The sequence below is a fragment of the Sminthopsis crassicaudata genome, chromosome 4 (assembly GCF_048593235.1).
Source record: "Sminthopsis crassicaudata isolate SCR6 chromosome 4, ASM4859323v1, whole genome shotgun sequence".
Lineage (NCBI taxonomy): Eukaryota > Metazoa > Chordata > Mammalia > Dasyuromorphia > Dasyuridae > Sminthopsis > Sminthopsis crassicaudata.
This window is the reverse complement of record NC_133620.1, coordinates 277,596,511-277,617,523: the sequence shown is the minus strand read 5'-3', so window position 1 is coordinate 277,617,523 and position 21,013 is coordinate 277,596,511.

The window sequence follows — 21,013 nt, the reverse complement described above, 5'->3', positions numbered from 1 at the left end:
CCTTCCAATATCATCTGTAAGGGAGAGCAGGCAAAGCTTGTTCCTCAGTAACCCCAAAGGTCACATGAGCTTAGCAGTGAAGATGTGGAATAGAAAGACTTAGACTAAGGTTCGATGGGGAAGTCTGGTCCAGACTTTTGGGCCCTCTGCATCTACTTTGGGGATACTTTTGAGAAAACACCAACTTAAGTTTTTTGAGTTTGGGTTTTTTATTTTTAAATATTGAAAAACATAAGAATAAATGGACTTTCCTTAGTGTGACAAATAGTATCTAAAAACTAAAGAGGAAGCATTATCTGTAATAGAGAAAGAGCATCAGAAGACATTCCAATTATGTCAGGGATAAGTCCAAGATATCCATTTTTATCATGAATGTTTGCCATGGTTATAGAAATTCTGACTTTTTGTTTTTCTTCTATAGATTTCTTTGCTTTTTGGTAGTGTTTCTTAAGTTACACACTGTGATTTTCTTTATTTTCTTATCCAATCTTTAACTCTCTCCAGTTTTATTGGAATGCTCAATATATTCACATTTAAAATTACAAATTAACTTAATGTTTTCTTACTGTGAAAATTTTGGTACTGCACACATCACTTTCTATTGAATACACAGGTAAACAAATGCTAAGCATCGAATTTTCAGTGAGGTCCAGCTGGGAATACCAGGGAAGCATTCTTTCCCATATGGTTTGAATTAAAAGACTGGAATTTCTTTCTCTTTTCTTTTGTGTCCACAGTATTTATCACAATCTCTGGCATATTGTAATCAATAAATAAACATGGATTGATTGGGAAGATATCAGATCGTAGTCATATATAAATTTAATTTCAGTGTTAACTTTTTTAATTTGGAAAAAAAGGTTCAAATATTTGGCTCAACACCAAGCAAAAGAAATTTTACGTGTGGTTTTGCATCGTTTATTTCTGGATTTTGAATTAGAACTAGAAAAAAATCATAAGGCTCAATTACATAAAAATGCAATGGAACATGGTAGGAAAACTGCTTTTACAAAAAAATAGAAATTCATTTTTATTGTAACAAAAATCTATTGGACCATAATTTTTGAATGACTTTTTAGTCCAATAGCCATTTATATGTCAATTACAGTTTCTTATTTTTTATCCATATTCAGTCCCTGCTTACTTATTCACTCTGTACCTCTATCTTTCTCCCTTTGTCTGACTTTGTCAAATCAGTCATACCCAAATTTATAAGATTAGGAAAATCAGACTGAATATCAATCTACCTTGTTAAAAGTATTGAAGAGCATAAGAAGCAGGAAATAGAAATTGAAAGAAGGTATAGCCAGTCAAACTTAAAAAAATTATTTTATAAAATTAGAAAAAATAATAACAAAATTCATCTGAAAGAACAAAAAGTCAAGAATATCAAGGGAATTAATGAAAAAAAATACAAAAGATGATGGCTTAATAGTACAAAACCTAAAACTATATTATAAAGCAGCCATCATCAAAACTATTTGGTACTAAGAAATAGATTGGTGGATCAGTGGAATAGATACACATGACACAATAATCAAGACCCAAGTAACCTAATATTTGATAACCTCCAAAACTCCAGATTCTGGAATAAGAACTCACTATTTGACAAAAAATGCTGGGAAAACTGGAAAATAATATGTCAGAAATTTGGCATAGATATATATCTCACAACCCACATTAAAATGAGGTCAAAATGGGTACATGATTTGGGCATAAAGGATGATACCCTAATCAAATTAGAAGAGCAAAGGATAATTTACTTATCAAATCCTTGGAGAAGGAAGGAATTTATGGCTAAAGAAGAGCGGGATAATGTTATAAAAGATAAAATAGTAACTTGGATTACATTAAATTAAAAAGTGTTTTCAAAAATAAACCCTCAAAAAGATGATTAAAAAATCATCATTTGGGGAAAAATCTTTACAGCTAGTGTTTCTGATAAAGATATTTCTAATATTTACTAAGAAGTGAGTCAAATTTATAAGACAGCAAGTCATTCCCAAATGAGAAAGTCAAATAATATGAACAGACAAATTTCAGATGATGAAATTAAAGCCATCTAAAGTCATATGAAAAAATGCTCTAAATCATTATTGATTAGGGAAATGCAAATTAAAACACCTCTGAGATACCACCTCACAGTTCTCAGACTGGCTAAGATGATAGGAAAATATAATGATGAATATTGGAGGAGATGTGGAAAACCTGGGACATTAATTCATTATTGGTGGACTTGTGAAGTGATCCAACTATTCTGGAGAGCAATCTGGAACTATGTCCAAAGGACTATCAAATTGCATATTCTTTGACCCAGCAGTGCCACTACTGGGTCTGTATTCCAAGGGAATCATAAAGCAAGGAAAAGAACCCACATGTGTAAAAATGTTTATAGTAGCCTATTGGAAAATGAGTAGATGCCCATAAATTGGAGAATGGCTAAGTTGTGGTATATGAAACTAATGGAGTATTATTGTTCTATACAATTGATGAATAAGCTGATTTTAGAAAGGCCTGGAAAGATTTACATAAATTGATGCTAAGTGAAACAAACAGAATCAGTAATACATTGTACACAATAACAGCAAGAACACGTGATGATGAACTGTGAAAGACTTGGTTCTCCTCAGTGGTTTAGTGGTTCAAAGCAGTCCCAATAGACTTTGGACAGAAAATGCCATCGGCATCTAGAAAAAAGAACTTTGGTGATTGGTTGTAAATCAAGAAATGCTATGTTCACTTCTTTTTTCTGTTTTTTTTTTTCTCTCCATGGTTTTTTCATTTTGTTCTGAATTTTCTCTCCCAACATGATTCATTAAGCAATATGTATTAAAGATAAATGAAAAAATTATAAAGTTGTTTACCATTTCATAAAAAAGAAAGAAGATATGGTACATTGTAAAATGGCAGGCAATCAGGGTGGAATCTTTTTTCCTCTCTTCCTGCCACCCTCACATATGGGCTGAAGGATGCTGAAGGAAGACATTGATCCTTAAACCCGAAATAGAAATTTGTGCAATGTTGTATTCTGAGGAAAGAAGGGATAAAAAGAGGTGTATTCTGGACTTCATTCATGTCACCAACATGCTTGTCTGACTGATTGGTGTTCTATCCCCACAACTCTTTTCTCCTATAATAAAAGCTCTTTTTCTTATGTTTCTGGGTTTATGTACTCAAAGAACTTTCAGTTCCTCTAGATTTCCTGTGCTGGAGATTACATAGTCAGTGATCATTTCATGTTCCTTTATGAACTTAGAAAGGGAAGAAGGAAGCCAGAGCACCATACAGTCCTGCTTGGTTTCTACTACGTGGTCTCTGGGTGGAAGTTCACCTCAGTCTTGAGTAAATCAGAATATTTGCCTTCATACATGTTTACCAGCTTAACAAATTTTCACAACATCTCTTTTGACAATAGCGATCTAAACTCGATTACATTAGAGTATAAGAAAAGGTTGTTGGGGACTGGTGATGGGGAAGAAAATTCTTGGGAAATGACAATAGTGTAAAAGAAGAAAGCACCAAATCAAATATGTTAAAAATAAAATAGAATGAAAATATTGGACTAGATGGACTGTGTATCCTGACCAACTCAAAATCTCTATTCCCTGTTGATCTCAGAGCCAAATTATATGATTTCTTACCATCTCTCTTCTCCTGTGCTTGAACTCCCAGTTGATCATAATTTATTTTATTTTTTAAAAGTCAAAGATCATTCATTCTTCCTAGTAGAGAAAAGAGAAGCACAGTAAGGATGGATTACTTCTGCCTTCTCTGAATTCATCTGTTAACTCTGTTCCATTTCTTCCCAGGACTGACATATTCCATCTTCTCAACATCTCTTAAGTCTGTCCTTTCTTCATTCTAAAAACTTCTATCCAATCTAAGCTCTTAAGAGCTTTGACCAGAGAAGTGAAATCATGTCTCCCCTGATCTCCCTTCTCCTAGTCTCTGCCTTCTCCTCCATCCTCCACTCATCTGCCAACTCAGTAAAGCATGGGGCAGAACTGCCCAAGGGGGTAGTGAATAGAGAGGACATTGCTTGAGCTCTTCCTGGCTTCCCTCAGAAACAACATTAGATCAAGTCTCTGAATGGATTTAGGAGTCATGGAACCCAAGAATTTTGGAATATTTTTCAGCTTAAGATATCTTGGAAGAACTTTAGAAGGGGAATATGAGAGATCCCATGCAGGGAAGTCCATACAGGGAAGCCAGGAGGAGTCTCTTTGCCTTGGTGCTTCTGTCCTGATTGAGAAGGTCAGATCAGCAGCCCAGATGTGAGACATCCAACACAATCACAGGAGGAAAATTGTGAGCTCCTGAATTCTAGGATGAGAGGCAGTGCTTGTCAGAGCTACTCAGCAATGTGGGAAATCCTGCAACACTGGCCCCAGGATAGTCAGTGAGAAGTCCCTGTTGTCCTGCAGAGGAAGCTCAGGATAATCTCCCCTATCCCCTGAATATTTAATCAACTAAAGAAAAGTACATCTAAAAACAACATTGATGAAATAGAAAAAAACATAAATTCAAGAAAACAACTCCAAAAACATAGAATTATTTAAATGGAAAAAATCTGTATGTAAAAGCTGGAAATAAAAGATTCTTGGGTGTGTATGTCTGCTTTGCATTCTGTCCTGTGTAAAAAGTTAGCAAGCTTGAGAGAGATAAGAATTCATCCTCTGTGTTGCTGGCTTGGGGATCTAGCAGGCTGAATTGCTGGAATTCATTCAGAGTAGTAATTCTTTCAGAGTGGCTCAAGGTAAGATCTTTAGAAGTGTCAAACTATTCTATTGCTCCACTGTTGGAGCTTCTGATCCTTGACTCAGGGTTCTAAATTTTTCCATATCAGACTTAGTGTGTGCTGAAGGAAGTGACTGTCTTAGGTCCCTTTAAATATTAGACTGCCTTAGATTTGGGAAATGTAGGAGAGCAAAGGAATATAGGAGAATAGATTGAAATGTCAAATAAATTTGGGAACAGGAGCCTATACTTTTAGAAATAAGAACTAGCAGGTTTGGTGTCTCTTTCATGGAAGAAGAGGAGATCTGTCTCATGGAGACAGCTTTGAGGTTGTCATTAATTTGAAACTGAAAATCTGACTGTTGAATTTGTGAAACTGAAGTCACATAGGATGGGTGAAGGTATTGATCTTTTCTCTTAGGTAATTTGGGAGCTAATTTTGGGCTCCTGGGGATTAAGTTAATGCAAGGAAAGAACATCTTTTCTCTTTCTCTCTCTGCCTCTGGCTGACTGCAGTAACTTTTCAGGAGAGAGGGAGAGAGAAGAGGAAAATCTATTCAGCATAGTGAAGATTTTAAGAACAAGTAGAAGAGAGTATAAGATGTAAGGGGCAATGAAGCACTGCTCTCTCTTTGAGATGTGCCATAGAACCTGTACCCATGTCAACTGGTAGGGTGGGCCCAGGAGGTAAAAAGGGGCTTGGAACTCTGAGGCAGGAGGTTGTGTCTGGCAGGAAGTAAAGGAACTGATAGGTTTCTTGATAGGGAAAGGGGTGTGTCCTCTTGCTAGATCACCTCCTCAGATGTGGCATGAACTCCAGAAGCCTCCCGTCTGGGACTCCACCTGTGCAGTTCTGAGGGGGGCTGGATATGGGCAATCTTGGAGGAGAGGCAGCACAAAGAGATAGCCCTGAGCAGAGCTCACTCTCTTTCTTGTGCTCCTGTACTCCTACTGCCTGCTACCCGCCCTGAGAGGATGACTGAATAAAGACAGAATGCTGGTACCTCCTGGTTGGTCTGCCGCTGTGTGATCTGGGTTGGAGCCTGAAGACTGGTAAGTTTGGCCTACGGTGGCACTGATGGGTGAGCAGTTAGAGTAGCTCTAAGGGGACACTACAAGTGGTGACCAAACAGGGGCTATGCAGCTAGGACCTCACTGTGTGGCAGGCCAACAGGCTAGGAAAGGAGACAGAATTCTGCTCTAGTGAGGAGAACGTTTAGTGTGGGACAAACTTTAGTGAGGGTCCCATACTGGGAGGTGCTAGGGAAAAAAATTATAGAATAGTAAAGCAAGCAGGATTGGAAATGGATTTTAAAAAGTGGGAGGCAATAGGTAGTCAGATGGCTTCCTATGATAAGGAAATGCCCAGAGCTATCCCAGAACAGCATTACTCATTTATCAAGTGATCAGAAACACTTTAAGGGGTGCAAGCCCCAATCCATTAAAAGTTGATAACAAAGTGCAAAGGGAGACTCATAAAACAAATGAGGTTCTTTTAAAAAATGGAAGTTAGCTGTGGGAAAGAATCAGGAAGCAAACAGGAAGATGAAGGAGCTGGATGTGATGGAAAAGGAAGAGGTAGTGAGCAAGAAGTAGGAAGTAAAGAGGAAGAAGCAGGAAGTGGATAAGAGGGAACAGAAGGAGGCAGGGATAAGATAAGGAATGAGGAAGTAAACTGAAGGACATATGACTTTGAGAAAAAAGATGTTGATAAGACGAGGAAGGACAAAACAAACAGAGAGAAGGTCGCCTAGTCTCTGAGGTATGGCCTTCTCCCCTATCTCCTGCCCTCCCGTGAGGAGATATGTCTCCCATCTGCCCCCTCTGCGTTCCCTTGTGGAGGCTTTGGAGATTCTCAGACACGTTTAGGACAAATAATACAGATAACTGGAAGGTAGAAAAGAAAAGAGGATCAAATGCAATATGATGCAGCAGTATGTGCAGCTGTGTCCCAATCTGCCCAAGGAGCATTTAGCAACATTCAGGCTCCTAGAAAACAGAGGCCCTCAATGACTAAAATTAAACAGGGCCCAGATGAGCCTTTTCCTGATTTTGTGGCCTGCCTATAGGCAGATTATTGGAAGGTCATTGGCAGAGGAGAAGCCTCCAGCCTCCTTATAGAGAAATTGGCACAGGGGAATACTAATGCTAATGCCAGAAGGCCATGCTCACTGTAGATTGGGAGGCTGGCCTGGAAGAGATAAGAAAGAGATGTGAGAATGTCAGCTCCAGTGCCTTTCAAATGGATGCCCTCACACCTGCTATATCTAAAGGGCTTGCAGCAGAAGGCCTGCCCTGGCAGTATGCAGACATACAGGGGATATTCCAACCTCTGGTGGTCGCAGATCTCAGGTACAATCTATGGGGCAGGAACATAGTGACAACTTATGGGGCCTCAGTTTATATACCATCTCCACAGGATTTTTAATTGGGGTCATTGGGGGTTTGGGCACCACCTTTCATATCACTCCCACACCATTAACATGGAAATTAATGCCCCCGACTGAGTGCCCCAGTGGCCCTTCTCAGTGGACAAAACCCTAGCCTTACATGAAATTGTACTACAACATTTGAAGGTCGGACATATAGAACCAATGTCCAGCCCATGCAATAACCCTGTATTATCATATAGAAAGAATCTGGGAAATTCAGAATATTAGTGGATCTTAGGGCCATTAATGCTATTATTGAACCTATGGGAGCCCTACAACCTGGCATGCCATCTCCTAATCTAGTATCCACTGGCTGGCCAATTACAGTAATAGACATACAAGATTGTTTCTTCTCCATCCCTCTGGCCCCAGAGGATAAGAAAAGATTTGCTTTTACCATTTCCTCCATAAACAATGCAGGACCTGATCTGCACTATCAATGGAAAGTTCTCCCTCAAAGGATGTATTGTAGCCTCAGTCTGTGTCAGGAGTACATAGTGTAGAACCAATTAGGAAGCTGGGCTCCATGCCATGATACTGCATTACATGGATGATATACTGTTATCAACGAGCAGTGGGAAATATCTCTCTGCCTTGCTTAAAGAGACCATGAGCATTCTCGCTCCACATGGACTGGTGGTAGCACTGGAAAATATCTGACATAACTATCCCATCATTTGCCTGAGACTCTGCATAGGGAATTCTGCTGCTACTACTCAGATACCTAACTTACAATTAGACAAGGTGAATACTCTGAACTTATTTCAGAAACTGGTTGGACAAACTCAATAGTTAAGGGCTCATGCCCTTATTCATATTTCTTTGATGCAGCCTTTATATGACATCTTTAAAAAAGAGTCTGATCTTAATTCCCCTTGTAAATGGACCTCCTCCATAAAGGATGCAATATATTTATTGTTTGTTTGTTTGTTTATTTATTTTTAAATTTTATTTATAATTTTTTGACAGTATATATGCATGAGTAATTTTTTTATAACATTATCCCTTGTATTCATTTTTTCCAAATTATCCCCTCCCTCCCTTTACTCCCTCCTCTTGATAACAGGCAATCCCATACATTTTACATGTGTTACAATATAACCTAGATACAATATATGTGTGTAAATCCAATTTTCTTGTTGCACATTAATTATTAGCTTCCGAAGGTATAAGTAACCTGGGTAGATAGACAGTAGTGCTAACAATTTACATGCACTTCCCAGTGTTCCTTCTCTGGGTGTAGTTGTTTCTGTCCATTATTGATCAACTGGAAGTGAGTTGGATCTTCTTTATGTTGAAGATATCCACTTCCATCAGAATACATCTTCATACAGCATTGAAATGTACAGCGATCTTCTGGTTCTATTCATTTCATTCAGCATCAGTTAATGTAAGTCTCTCCAAGCCTCTCTGTATTCCTTCTGCTGGTCATTTCTTACAGAGCAACAATATTTCATAACATTCATATACCATAATTTACCCAACCATTCTCCAATTGATGGACATCCATTCATCTTCCAGTTTCTAGCCACTAAAAAAAGAGCTGCCACAAACATTTTGGCACATACAGGTCCCTTTCCTCTCCTTAGTATTTCTTTGGGATATAAGCCCAATAGCAGCAATGCTGGATCAAAGGGTATGCACAGTTTGATAACTTTGTGGGCATAGTTCCAAATTGCTCTCCAGAATGGTTGGATTCTTTCACAACTCCACCAACAATGTATTAGTGTCCCAGTTTTCCCATATCCCCTCCAACATTCATCATTATTTGTTCCTGTCATCTTAGCCAATCTGACAGGTATGTAGTGGTATCTCAGAGTTGTCTTAATTTGCATTTCTCTGATCAGTAGTGATTTGGAACACTCTTTCATATGAGTGGATATAATTTAATTTCATCATCTGAGAATTGTTTGTTCATATCCTTTGACCATTTATCAATTGGAGAATGGTTTGATTTCTTATAAATTAGGGTCAGTTCTCTATATATTTCGGAAATGAGACCTTTATCAGAACCTTCAACTTTAAAAATATTTTCCCTATTTGTTACTTCCCTTCTAACCTTGTTTGCATTAGTATTGTTTGTACAGAAACTTTTTAGTTTGATGTAATCAAAATCTTCTATTTTCTCATCGATAATGATCTCTAGTTTTCCTCTGGTCATAAATTCCTTCCTCCTCCACAGGTCTGAGAGGTAGACTATTCTCTGTTCCTCTAATCTATTTATGATCTCATTCTTTATGCCTAAATCATGGACCCATTTTGATCTTATCTTGGTATATGGTGTTAAGTGTGGATCCATATCTAATTTCTGCCATACTAATTTCCAGTTTTCCCAACAGTTTTTTCCAAATAATGAATTTTTATCCCTAATGTTGGTATCTTTGGGTTTGTCAAAGACTAGATTGCTATAGATGTACCCTTTTTTGTCCTTTGTATCTAATCTGTTCCACTGATCGACTGGTGTATTTCTTAGCCAATACCCAATGGTTTTGGTGAGTGCTGCTATATAATATAGCTTTAGATCAGGTACACTTAGACCACCTTCCTCTGACTTTTTTTCCATTAGTTCCCTTGCAATTCTCGACCTTTTATTCTTCCGGATGAATTTTGTTGTTATTTTTTCTAGGTCATTAAAATAGTTTCTTGGGAGTCTGATTAGTATAGCACTAAAATAAAAAGATTAGTTTGGAGAGTATTGTCATCTTTATTATATTAGCTCGGCCTATCCAAGAGCACTGAATGTCTTTCCAATTATTTAAATCTGACTTTATTTTTGTGGCAAGTGTTTTGTAATTTTGCTCATATAATTCCTGATTATCCTTTGGTAGATATATTCCCAAATATTTTATACTATCGACCATTATTTTGAATGGAATTTCTCTTTGTATCTCTTGCTGTTGCACTTTGTTGGTGATATATAAAAATGCTGAGGATTTATGTGGATTTATTTTGTATCCTGACACTTTGCTAAAATTCTGAATTATTTCTAATAGCTTTTTAGCTGAGTCTTTGGGATTCTCTAAGTATACCATCATGTCATCTGCAAAGAGTGATAGTTTGATTTCCTCATTTCCTACTCTAATTCCTTGAATCTCTTTCTCAGCTCTTATTGCTGAGGCTAGCGTTTCTAGTACTATATTGAATAGTAATGGTGATAGTGGGCAACCTTGTTTCACTCCTGATCTTACAGGGAAAGGTTCCAGTTTATTGCCATTACATATGATGTTTACTGAAGGTTTTAAATATATGCTCCTTATTATTTTAAGGAATAGTCCATTTATTCCTATACTCTCAAGCGTTTTAGTAGGAATGGATGTTGGATTTTATCAAATGCTTTTTCTGCATCTATTGAGATGATCATATGTTTTTATTAATTTGATTATTAATATGGTCAATTATACTAATAGTTTTCCTAATATTAAACCAGCCCTGCATTCCTGGTATAAATCCCACTTGGTCATAGTGTATTATCCTGGGGATGATTTTCTGTAATCTTTTCGCTAATATCTTATTTAAGATTTTAGCATCAATATTCATTAAGGAAATTGGTCTATAATTTTCTTTCTCAGTTTTCGATCTACCTGGTTTAGGTATCAGTACCATGTCTGTGTCATAAAAGGAGTTTGGTAGGACTCCTTCTTCGCCTATTTTTTCACATAGTTTATATGACATTGGGGCTAATTGTTCTTTAAATGTTTAGTAGAATTCACATGTAAATCCATCTGGTCCTGGGGATTTTTTCCTGGGGAGTTGATTAATAGCTTGTTCTATTTCTTTTTCTGAAATGGGACTATTTAAGCAATTTATCTCCTCCTCTGTTAATCTAGGAAGCCTATATTTTTGGAGGAAGTCATCCATTTCACTTAAGTTATCAAATTTATTGGCATAAAGTTAGGAAAAGTAACTCCTTATTATTTCTCTAATTTCCTCTTCATTGGTGGAAAGATCCCCCTTTTCATTTGTAAGGCTAACAATTTGATTTTCCTCTTTCCTTTTTCTGATCATATTTACCAAAGATTTATCTCTTTTATTGGCTTTTTCATAAAACCAACTCTTTGTTGTAGAATTCTCCTTAGTAGACCAAAAAAGTCTTTTCACTGTACTACATCAAATTTTGGAATATGTGTATTCGAAAAGACCACAGAGAGTATTAATAAGCCATATTGAAATGCTGGGGGAACTTGCCTTTGAGGCAGTGAAGAGAACTTCTCAGGGAAAAGACCATTACTGTATTTATCCTTTGAATTGGGAGCTAGAGAAGTCTTGATGCAAACTTACTGGCCATGAACAAACATATTGTGCTCAGTGGGCTACACTAAACCCCCATTCTCCATGTTTATTCATTCCCTTGCTGTCCCACATTCTGGTACAGCCCCCTCATAAGAGAATTGTTGATGAGACCATGCAAGGTACAAATGTCTTTACCAACACCACAAAGAACCACAAGGCTTCAATTTATCCTGAGCTCTCAAAATGGATTCTGGTGTTAGAGACTCCTTATGAATCGACCCAGAAAAATGAGTTTTTCATTATCCTCCAGGCCTGTAAGAGATACACTTAGCCCATTAACATCATGTTAGACAGCTTATATTCTGTCCAAGTGCTCAGAGGCATTGAGGATGATGTCCTAAAACCTTAGAATTCTTCAATTGCCACCTTTCTTGCTGAATTGCAGCTGATTTTACAGACTAGGGAATATCTCATTTATCTCCTCCATGTATACTCTCACCAATGCTGTGCAGGAGGCATATCTGAGGGCCATAAGGTGGTGAAATGCTTCCTTCTCACGGTTGCCATACCCCCTGATTGTGCCCATGACTTTCTCCACTTACCCGCTAATTCTCTAAGTCGCCTTTATGGCTCCACCTGGAAACAAGTCCAACCTATAGTGAAGCAGTACATTCAGTGTGCTCTTTTTCTCCCTCCTCCACCTAGTAAAGGAGTTTATTCCCCAATGATTTGTGGCAATTGGATGTGACACATGTGGACCATGTGACCATCCACATCTGTTCTGACACCTTTTGTAAATTCCTTTGGATCACAGTGGCCTCCAGTGAGAACATTCCTTTGGTCATTAAACATTTGTATAGCTTCTTCTCTTTTCACAGAGTCCCTAATACCATAAAGATCAACAGTGGTCCAGCTTATACCTCTAAGCAGATGGCCACCTTCTTTACTACATTCACCATTAATAGCACCATAGCAGGGAGATGACTACCCTTGCCAGACAGGCTTAGTGATTAGATCCAACATACTTCCTTTCCCATCCCCTTCTATTGTATCCCATGGGCTCTATGCAGCCATTTTTATATTGTTGCTTCTTTTGCTTTTGCCTACTTTGCTAGGATGCTTTATACATAATCTTAAAAAATTCCAGAGAAGTACTTACAGAAGAGCTTTGCATGTATCATCACAAGAACATTCAGTCTTAAAAATAAAAAAGGGGGAGATGTAAGGGGCAATGCGGCACTGCTCTCTCTTTCAGATGTGTCAAGGAGCTTGTACCTATGTCAGCTGGTAGGACCCAGGAGGTAAAAAGGGGCTTGGCCTCTGAGGTAGGAGGAAAAAGAACTGCTAATAGGTTTCTTGAGATGGAAGGGGCATGGCCTCTTGCTAGATTTCCTCTTGGGACCTAGCACTAACTCCAGAAGCCTCCAGTCTGTGGCTCTGCCTGCACAGTTCTGAGTGGGCTGGGCCCGGGCAATCCCAGAGGAGAGGCAGCACAAATAGTTAGCCCTGAGCAGAGTTCACTCTCTTTCTTGTACTCCTGCTTCCTGCTACCCCACTGAGAGGATGATTGAATAAATATAGAATGTTTGCACCTCCTAGTGGGTCTGTCTCTGTGGGATCCGGGTGGAGCCTGAAAACTGGTAAGTTTGGCCTAGCTGTGCTGCCAATGGGTGAACAGTTAGAGTAGCTTTAAGGGGACGCTTTAGAAGAAGCATCCAGATTAGTGAGAAAGAAATGAGAAAGGAGATAAGGAAGGGCATTATATCCTGCTAAAGGGCAGCATCAATAATGAAGCAGTAGCAATATTAAACATATATGCACCAAGTGGTGCAGCATCTAAATTCTTAAAAGAGACATTAAGAGAGCTGCAAGAGGAAATAGATAGCAAAACTATAATAGTGGGAGATCTCAACTTTGCACTCTCAGAATTAGATAAATCAAACCACAAAATAAATAAGAAAGAAGTCAAAGAGGTAAATAGAATACTAGAAAAGTTTGATATGATAGATCTTTGGCGAAAGCTAAATGGAGATAGAAAGGAATATACTTTCTTCTCAGCAGTTCATGGAACCTATACAAAAATTGATCATATACTAGGTCATAAAAACCTCAAAATCAAATGCAGTAAGGCAGAAATAGTAAATGCATCCTTTTCAGACCACAATGCAATGAAAATAACATTTAATAAAAAGCCAGGGGAAAATAGACCAAAAATTAATTGGAAACTAAATAATCTTATACTAAAGAATGATTGGGTAAAACAGCAAATCATAGACATAATTAATAACTTCACCCAAGAAAATGACAATAATGAGACATCATACCAAAATGTGTGGGATACAGCCAAAGCAGTAATAAGGGGAAGTTTTATATCTCTACAGGCCTACTTGCATAAAATAGAGAAAGAGAGGGCCAACAAATTGGGCTTACAACTAAAATTGCTAGAAAAGGAACAAATTAAAAACCCCCAGACAAACACAAAACTTGAAATTCAAAAAATAAAAGGTGAGACTAATAAAATTGAAAGTAAAAAAACTATTGAATTAATTAATAAAACTAAGAGTTGCTTCTATGGGGGCGGAGCCAAGATGGCGGAGAAGATACACACCACTGTGTAAGCTCCTTTCTTCCCTCACAACCAACTAGATTTAATCAGCCTCAGAAATAGATAGAATCCACAAGGACTGGAAGCACGACTTACCAGCTGAAGAGAATCTGGAGTTTCAACAGGAAAGGTCAGCTCCCAGGGGAGGAAGAAGAGAGGCCAGCGCAGACGGTGGGGTGGTGGCACACTGCGCCGGTCGCGCTGGGGAGGGCTCTGGGATCAGAGAATCCCCCGAGATAAAAGAATCTGGCACAGGCTGTTAGCTCTTCTCTGCTTATAAAACAGCAGTTCAGAAGAGAAATCAAGCCACTTTAAAATTTAAAACTAGATTGGATCTTCCTGGATCCCAGGGGTGACTCAGCAGATATCGGCACTGGGGGTGTGGCCGACATAGGCAATCCAGGCTTTCGCCTTGGGGTAGTTAAGAGATTGAAAAGTGGGCGGGGCGGTAACTCATAGTGCCTGGCTTGGCTGGCTGGAGGCAGTGGAATGGAAGTCCCAGAGAAGAGGAACCTTTGAACTACGGACTGTGGTTTCTGGCAGACACTTCCAGTTTGAGAGCAGGGGCTTTTCACATCAACTGCTGCAGACATCCACGCCCCACCGGGACGCATAGGCTAGGCTTTGAGTCGCCTTTACTGTTCAGTCTCAACCTCAGGGAAGCCGCTAAAACACAGCGCCCTCAGGGTACAGCAGTGCTGATCACCTCTGAGGCACTTCCAGGGAGGGGGTGGGGAACTCTCTCCCAGAGCTCTCTCTTAGCTCAGGCTCAGGGGCCGCTGCATCCATCCGGTCTGGGAGGAAGCTGGTAAAGAAATAAATAAATAATTTCCTACCCCAGGGACAGACCCCAAAAGATTTTTTAAGTATGAGCAAGAAGCCCAAAAAAACCATAGATTCCTTCTACACAGAGAAAGAGCGGGTATCCAACCCCGAGGAAGTTAAAAGCAGAGAGTCAGCAGATAACAACCTAAAGGGGAACGATTCCTGTCCCCCATCACATAACTCTCTCCTAGAAGAGACTATTAAAAAGTTAAGAGAGTTTGAAGAAAAATGGGAAAAGGAAAGAGAAGCTATGAAATTGGAGTTGGAAAAAATAAAGAATTCACAGGAGATGCAGAGAAACAAAATTAGTGAATTAGAAAAGGTAAAAAAATCACAGGAAAGTAGGATTTCTGAATTGGAGAAGATAAAAAAGTCTCAAGAAAATAGGATTTCTGAATTGGAGAAGATAAAAAAGTCCCAAGAAAATAGGATTTCTGAATTGGAAAAAGAAAATAATTCTCAAAAAAAAATTAGGGAAATGGAAAAAAATTCAATAGAGCAAAATAACTCATTTAAAAATGAAATTGGGCATTTACAAAAAGAACTAAAAACTGTGAATGAAGAAAATAACTCCTTAAAAGTCAGGATGGAACAAATAGAAATGAATGATTCATTGAGAACCCAAGAATCAGTCAAACAAAACAAAAAAAATGAAAAGCTGGAGAACAACGTCAAATACTTACTGGGAAAATCTATAGACCTGGAAAATAGATCTAGGAGAGATAATCTGCGGATCATTGGACTTCCCGAAAACTATGACCAAAAAAAGAGCCTAGATTCTATTTTACAGGAAATTATCAAAGAGTACTGTCCAGAGATAATAGAAACAGAGGGGAAAGTAGATGTTGAAAGAATTCACCGAACTCCTTCTGAAATAGACCCTAAAAAAAGAACACCACGGAATATTGTGGCTAAGCTGCAGAATTACCACACAAAGGAGAAAATCCTGCAAGCAGCTAGAAAAAAACAATTTAAATACCAAGGTGCCACAATAAGGGTCACACAAGATCTGGATGCCTCCACATTAAAAGATAGAAGGGCCTGGAACCTGATATTCCGAAAGGCAAAAGATCAAGGATTGCAACCAAGAATAAACTACTCAGCTAAGTTTAGCATCTTTTTCCATGGAAGAAGATGGTCATTCAATGAAATAGAGGAATTCCATATGTTTCTAAGAAAAAAACCAGACTTAAACAAAAAATTTGATCTACATCCACAAGACTGAAGAGAAACAGAAAAAGGTACACAGAACCCTTGAGAACTATATCTCTGTTGTGGGTATATAGAAAGTACGCATGGATAATTTGATTTTACTGATATAAAAGAAAAAAAAGGAGGGGGTGTAGTAAAGGGAAGGGGGTAGTATCAGAAAAAGGGGAGGGAGTGATAAAAAGAGGGAAACCACATCCCAGGAAGAGGCATAGAAAATACACCATATCTGAGGGAATTTAAAGAGGGGGAGAATCATTGTGTAAATCTTACTCTCATCAAAAGAGGCTCAAAGAGTAAATAATTGTCATATTTGTTTTTCAGAGAATTCTCTCTCACCTCATTAAAAGGGGGGAGAGGAAAAGGGAAAAGGAAAAGGAGAATAAGGGAAGGGACGTGGAGGGAGGGGGGAGGGATACTAAAAAAAAAAAGGGAGGGCTGCACGTCACAAGGGGGGTCTATAAATTGAATATTGGGGAAGGGGTTCAGGGGGGGTCAAGGGAAAAAGCATATTCTGGAGATAATATGATGACAGGAAATACAGAATTAGTAATTTTAACTGTAAATGTGAATGGGATGAACGCTCCCATCAAACGGAGACGGATAGCAGACTGGATCAAAAATCAGAACCCTACAATATGTTGTTTACAGGAAACACACTTAAAGCAGGGAGATATAGTAAAGGTAAAAGGTTGGAGCAGAATCTATTATGCTTCAGGTAAAGCCAAAAAAGCAGGGGTAGCTCTCCTTATCTCAGATCAAGCAAAAGCAGAAGTTGATCTAATTAAAAGAGATAAGGAAGGAAACTATATCCTGCTGAAAGGTAGCATAAATAATGAAGCCATATCAATACTAAACATATATGCACCAAGTGGTACAGAATCTAACTTTCTAAAGGAAAAGTTAAGAGAGTTGCAAGAAGAAATAGACAGTAAAACCATAATAGTGGGAGATCTCAACCTTGCACTCTCAGATTTAGACAAATCAAACCACAAAACAAACAAGAAAGAAATTTAAAAAGTAAATAGAACATTAGAAAAACTAGGTATGATAGACCTTTGGAGAAAACTGAATGGCAATAGAAAGGAATATACTTTCTTCTCAGCAGTTCATGGATCCTATACAAAAACTTACCATATATTAGGACATAAAGATCTCAAAATTAAATGTAGGAAGGCAGAAATAATAAATGCCTTCTTCTCAGACCACAATGCAATAAAAGCTACATTCAATAAAAAGTTAGGGATAAATAGACCAAAAAGTAATTGGAAACTGAATAATTTCATCTTAAAGAATGACTGGGTGAAAGAGCAAATTATAGCAACAATTAATAATTTCACCCAAGATAATGACAATGATGAGACATCATACCAAAATCTGTGGGATGCAGCTAAAGCAGTAATAAGGGGAAATTTTATATCTTTAGAGGCTTATTTGAAGAAAATAGAGAAAGAAAAGATTAACGAATTGGGCTTGCAACTTAAAAGGCTAGAAAAAGGCCAAATTAAAAACCCCCAACCAAAAATTAAACTTGAAATACAAAAATTAAAAGGAGAAATCAATAATATTGAAAGTAAAAAAACTATTGAATTAATAAATAAAACCAAGAGTTGGTTTTATGAAAAAGCCAATAAAATAGATAAACCTTTGGTAAATCTGATCAGAAAAAAGAAAGAGGAAAATCAAATTGTTAGTCTTACAAATGAAAAGGGGGATCTTTCCACCAATGAAGAGGAAATTAGAGAAATAATAAGGAGTTACTTTGCCCAACTTTATGCCAATAAATTTGATAACTTAAGTGAAATGGATGACTTCCTCCAAAAATATAGGCTTCCTAGATTAACAGGGGAGGAAATAAATTGCTTAAATAGTCCCATCTCAGAAAAAGAAATAGACCAAGCTATTAATCAACTCCCCAGGAAAAAAATCCCCTGGACCAGATGGATTTACATGTGAATTCTACCAAACATTTAAAGAACAATTAGCCCCAATGCTATATAAACTATTTGAAAAAATAGGGAATGAAGGAGTCCTACCAAACTCCTTTTATGACACAGACATGGTACTGATACCTAAACCAGGTAGATCGAAAACTGAGAAAGAAAATTATAGACCAATTTCCTTAATGAATATTGATGCTAAAATCTTAAATAAGATATTAGCGAAAAGACTTCAGAAAATCATCCCCAGGATAATACAGTATGATCAAGTAGGATTCATACCAGGAATGCAGGGCTGGTTTAATATTAGGAAAACTATTAGTATAATTGACCATATTAATAATCAAATTAATAAAAACCATATGATCATCTCAATAGATGCAGAAAAAGCATTTGACAAAATCCAACAGCCATTCCTACTAAAAACTCTTGAGAGTATAGGAATAAATGGATTATTCCTTAGAATAATAAGGAGCATATATTTAAAACCTTCAGTAAACATCATATGTAATGGCAATAAACTGGAACCTTTCCCTGTAAGATCAGGAGTGAAACAAGGTTGCCCACTATCACCATTACTATTCAATATAGTACTAGAAACGCTAGTCTCGGCAATAAGAGCTGAGAAAGAGATTCAAGGAATTAGAGTAGGAAATGAGGAAATCAAACTATCACTCTTTGCAGATGACATGATGGTATACTTAGAGAACCCCAAAGACTCTGCTAAAAAGCTATTAGAAATAATTCAGAATTTTAGCAAAGTGGCAGGATACAAAATAAATCCACATAAATCCTCAGGATTTTTATACATTACCAACACAATCCAACAGCAAGAGATACAAAGAGAAATTCCATTCAAAATAACAGTCGATAGTATAAAATATTTGGGAATATATCTACCAAAGGAGAGTCAGGAATTATATGAGCAAAATTACAAAACACTTGCCACAAAAATAAAGTCAGATTTAAATAATTGGAAAGACATTCAGTGCTCTTGGATAGGCCGAGCGAATATAATTAAGATGACAATACTCCCTAAACTAATCTATTTATTTAGTGCTCTACCAATCAGACTCCCAAGAAACTATTTTAATGACCTAGAAAAAATAACAACAAAATTCATATGGAAGAATAAAAGGTCGAGAATTGCAAGGGAACTAATGAAAAAAAAGTCAGAGGGAGGTGGTCTAAGTGTACCTGATCTAAAGCTATATTATATAGCAGCAGTCACCAAAACTATTTGGTACTGGCTAAGAAATAGAATGGTAGATCAGTGGAACAGATTAGATACAAAGGACAAAAAAGGGTACATCTATAGCAATCTAATATTTGACAAACCCAAAGATACCAACGTTAGGGACAAAAATTCATTATTTGGAAGAAACTGTTGGGAAAACTGGAAATTAGTATGGCAGAAATTAGATATGGATCCACACTTAACACCATATACCAAGATAAGATCAAAATGGGTCCATGATTTAGGCATAAAGAATGAGATCATAAATAGATTGGAGGAACAGAGAATAGTCTACCTATCAGACCTGTGGAGGAGGGAGGAATCTATGACCAGAGGAGAACTTAGAGATCATTATTGATCACAAAATAGAAGATTTTGATTACATCAAACTAAAAAGTTTCTGTACAAACCATACTAATGCAAACAAGGTTAGAAGGGAAGTAACAAATAGGGAAAATATTTTTAAAAGTAAAGGTTCTGACAAAGGTCTCATTTCCAAAATATATAGAGAACTGACCCTGATTTATAGGAAACCGAACCATTCTCCAATTGATAAATGGTCAAGGGATATGAACAGACAATTCTCAGATGATGAAATTGAAACTATTTCCACTCATATGAAAGAGTGTTCCAAATCACTACTGATCAGAGAAATGCAAATTAAGACAACTCTGAGATACCACTATACACCTGTCAGATTGGCTAAGATGACAGGAACAAATAATGATGAATTTTGGAGGGGATGTGGGAAAACTGGGACACTGATACATTGTTGGTGGAGTTGTGAAAAAATCCAGCCATTCTGGAGAGCAATTTGGAACTATGCCCAAAAAGTTGTCAAACTGTGCATACCCTTTGACCCAGCATTGCTGTTATTGGGATTATATCCCAAAGAAATACTAAAGAGTGGAAAGGGTCCTGTATGTGCCAAAATGTTTTTGGCAGCTCTTTTTGTTGTAGCTAGAAACTGGAAGTTGAATGGATGTCCATCAATTGGAGAGTGGTTGGGTAAATTGTGGTATATGAAGGTTATGGAATATTATTGCTCCGTAAGAAATGACCAGCAGGAGGAATACAGAGAGGCTTGGAGAGACTTAAATCAACTGTTGTTGAGTGAAATGAGCAGAACCAGAAGATCGCTGTACACTTCAACAACAACACTGTATGAGGATGTATTCTGATGGTAGTGGAAATCTTCAACATAAAGAAGATCCAACTCACTTCCAGTTGATCAATGATGGCCAGAAACAACTACACCCAGAGAAGGAACACTGGGAAGCGAATGTAAATTGTTAGCACTACTGTCTTTCTACCCAGGTTACTTATACCTTCGGAAGCTAATAATTAATGTGCAACAAGAAAATGGTATTTACACACATATATTGTATCTAGGTTATATTGTAACACATGTAAAATGTATGGGATTACCTGCCATAGGGGGGAGGGAGTGGAGGGAGGGAGGGGATAATTTGGAAAAATGAATAAAAAAAAAAAAAGAGTTGCTTCTATGAAAAAACCAACAAAATAGACAAACCCTTAGTAAACCTGATTAAAAAAAGGAAAGAGAAAAAGCAAATTGTTAGTCTTGAAAATGAAGAGGACTAATGAAGAGGAAATTAGAACAATAGTTAGAAGCTACTTTGCCCAACTTTATGCCGATAAATGCGATAACTTAAATGAAATGGAAGAATACCTTCAAAAATATAGCTTGCCCAGATTAACAGAGGAAGAAGTAAGTAGTCTAAATAGTCCCATCTCAGAAAAAGAAATAGACCAAGCTATTAACCAACTTCCTAAG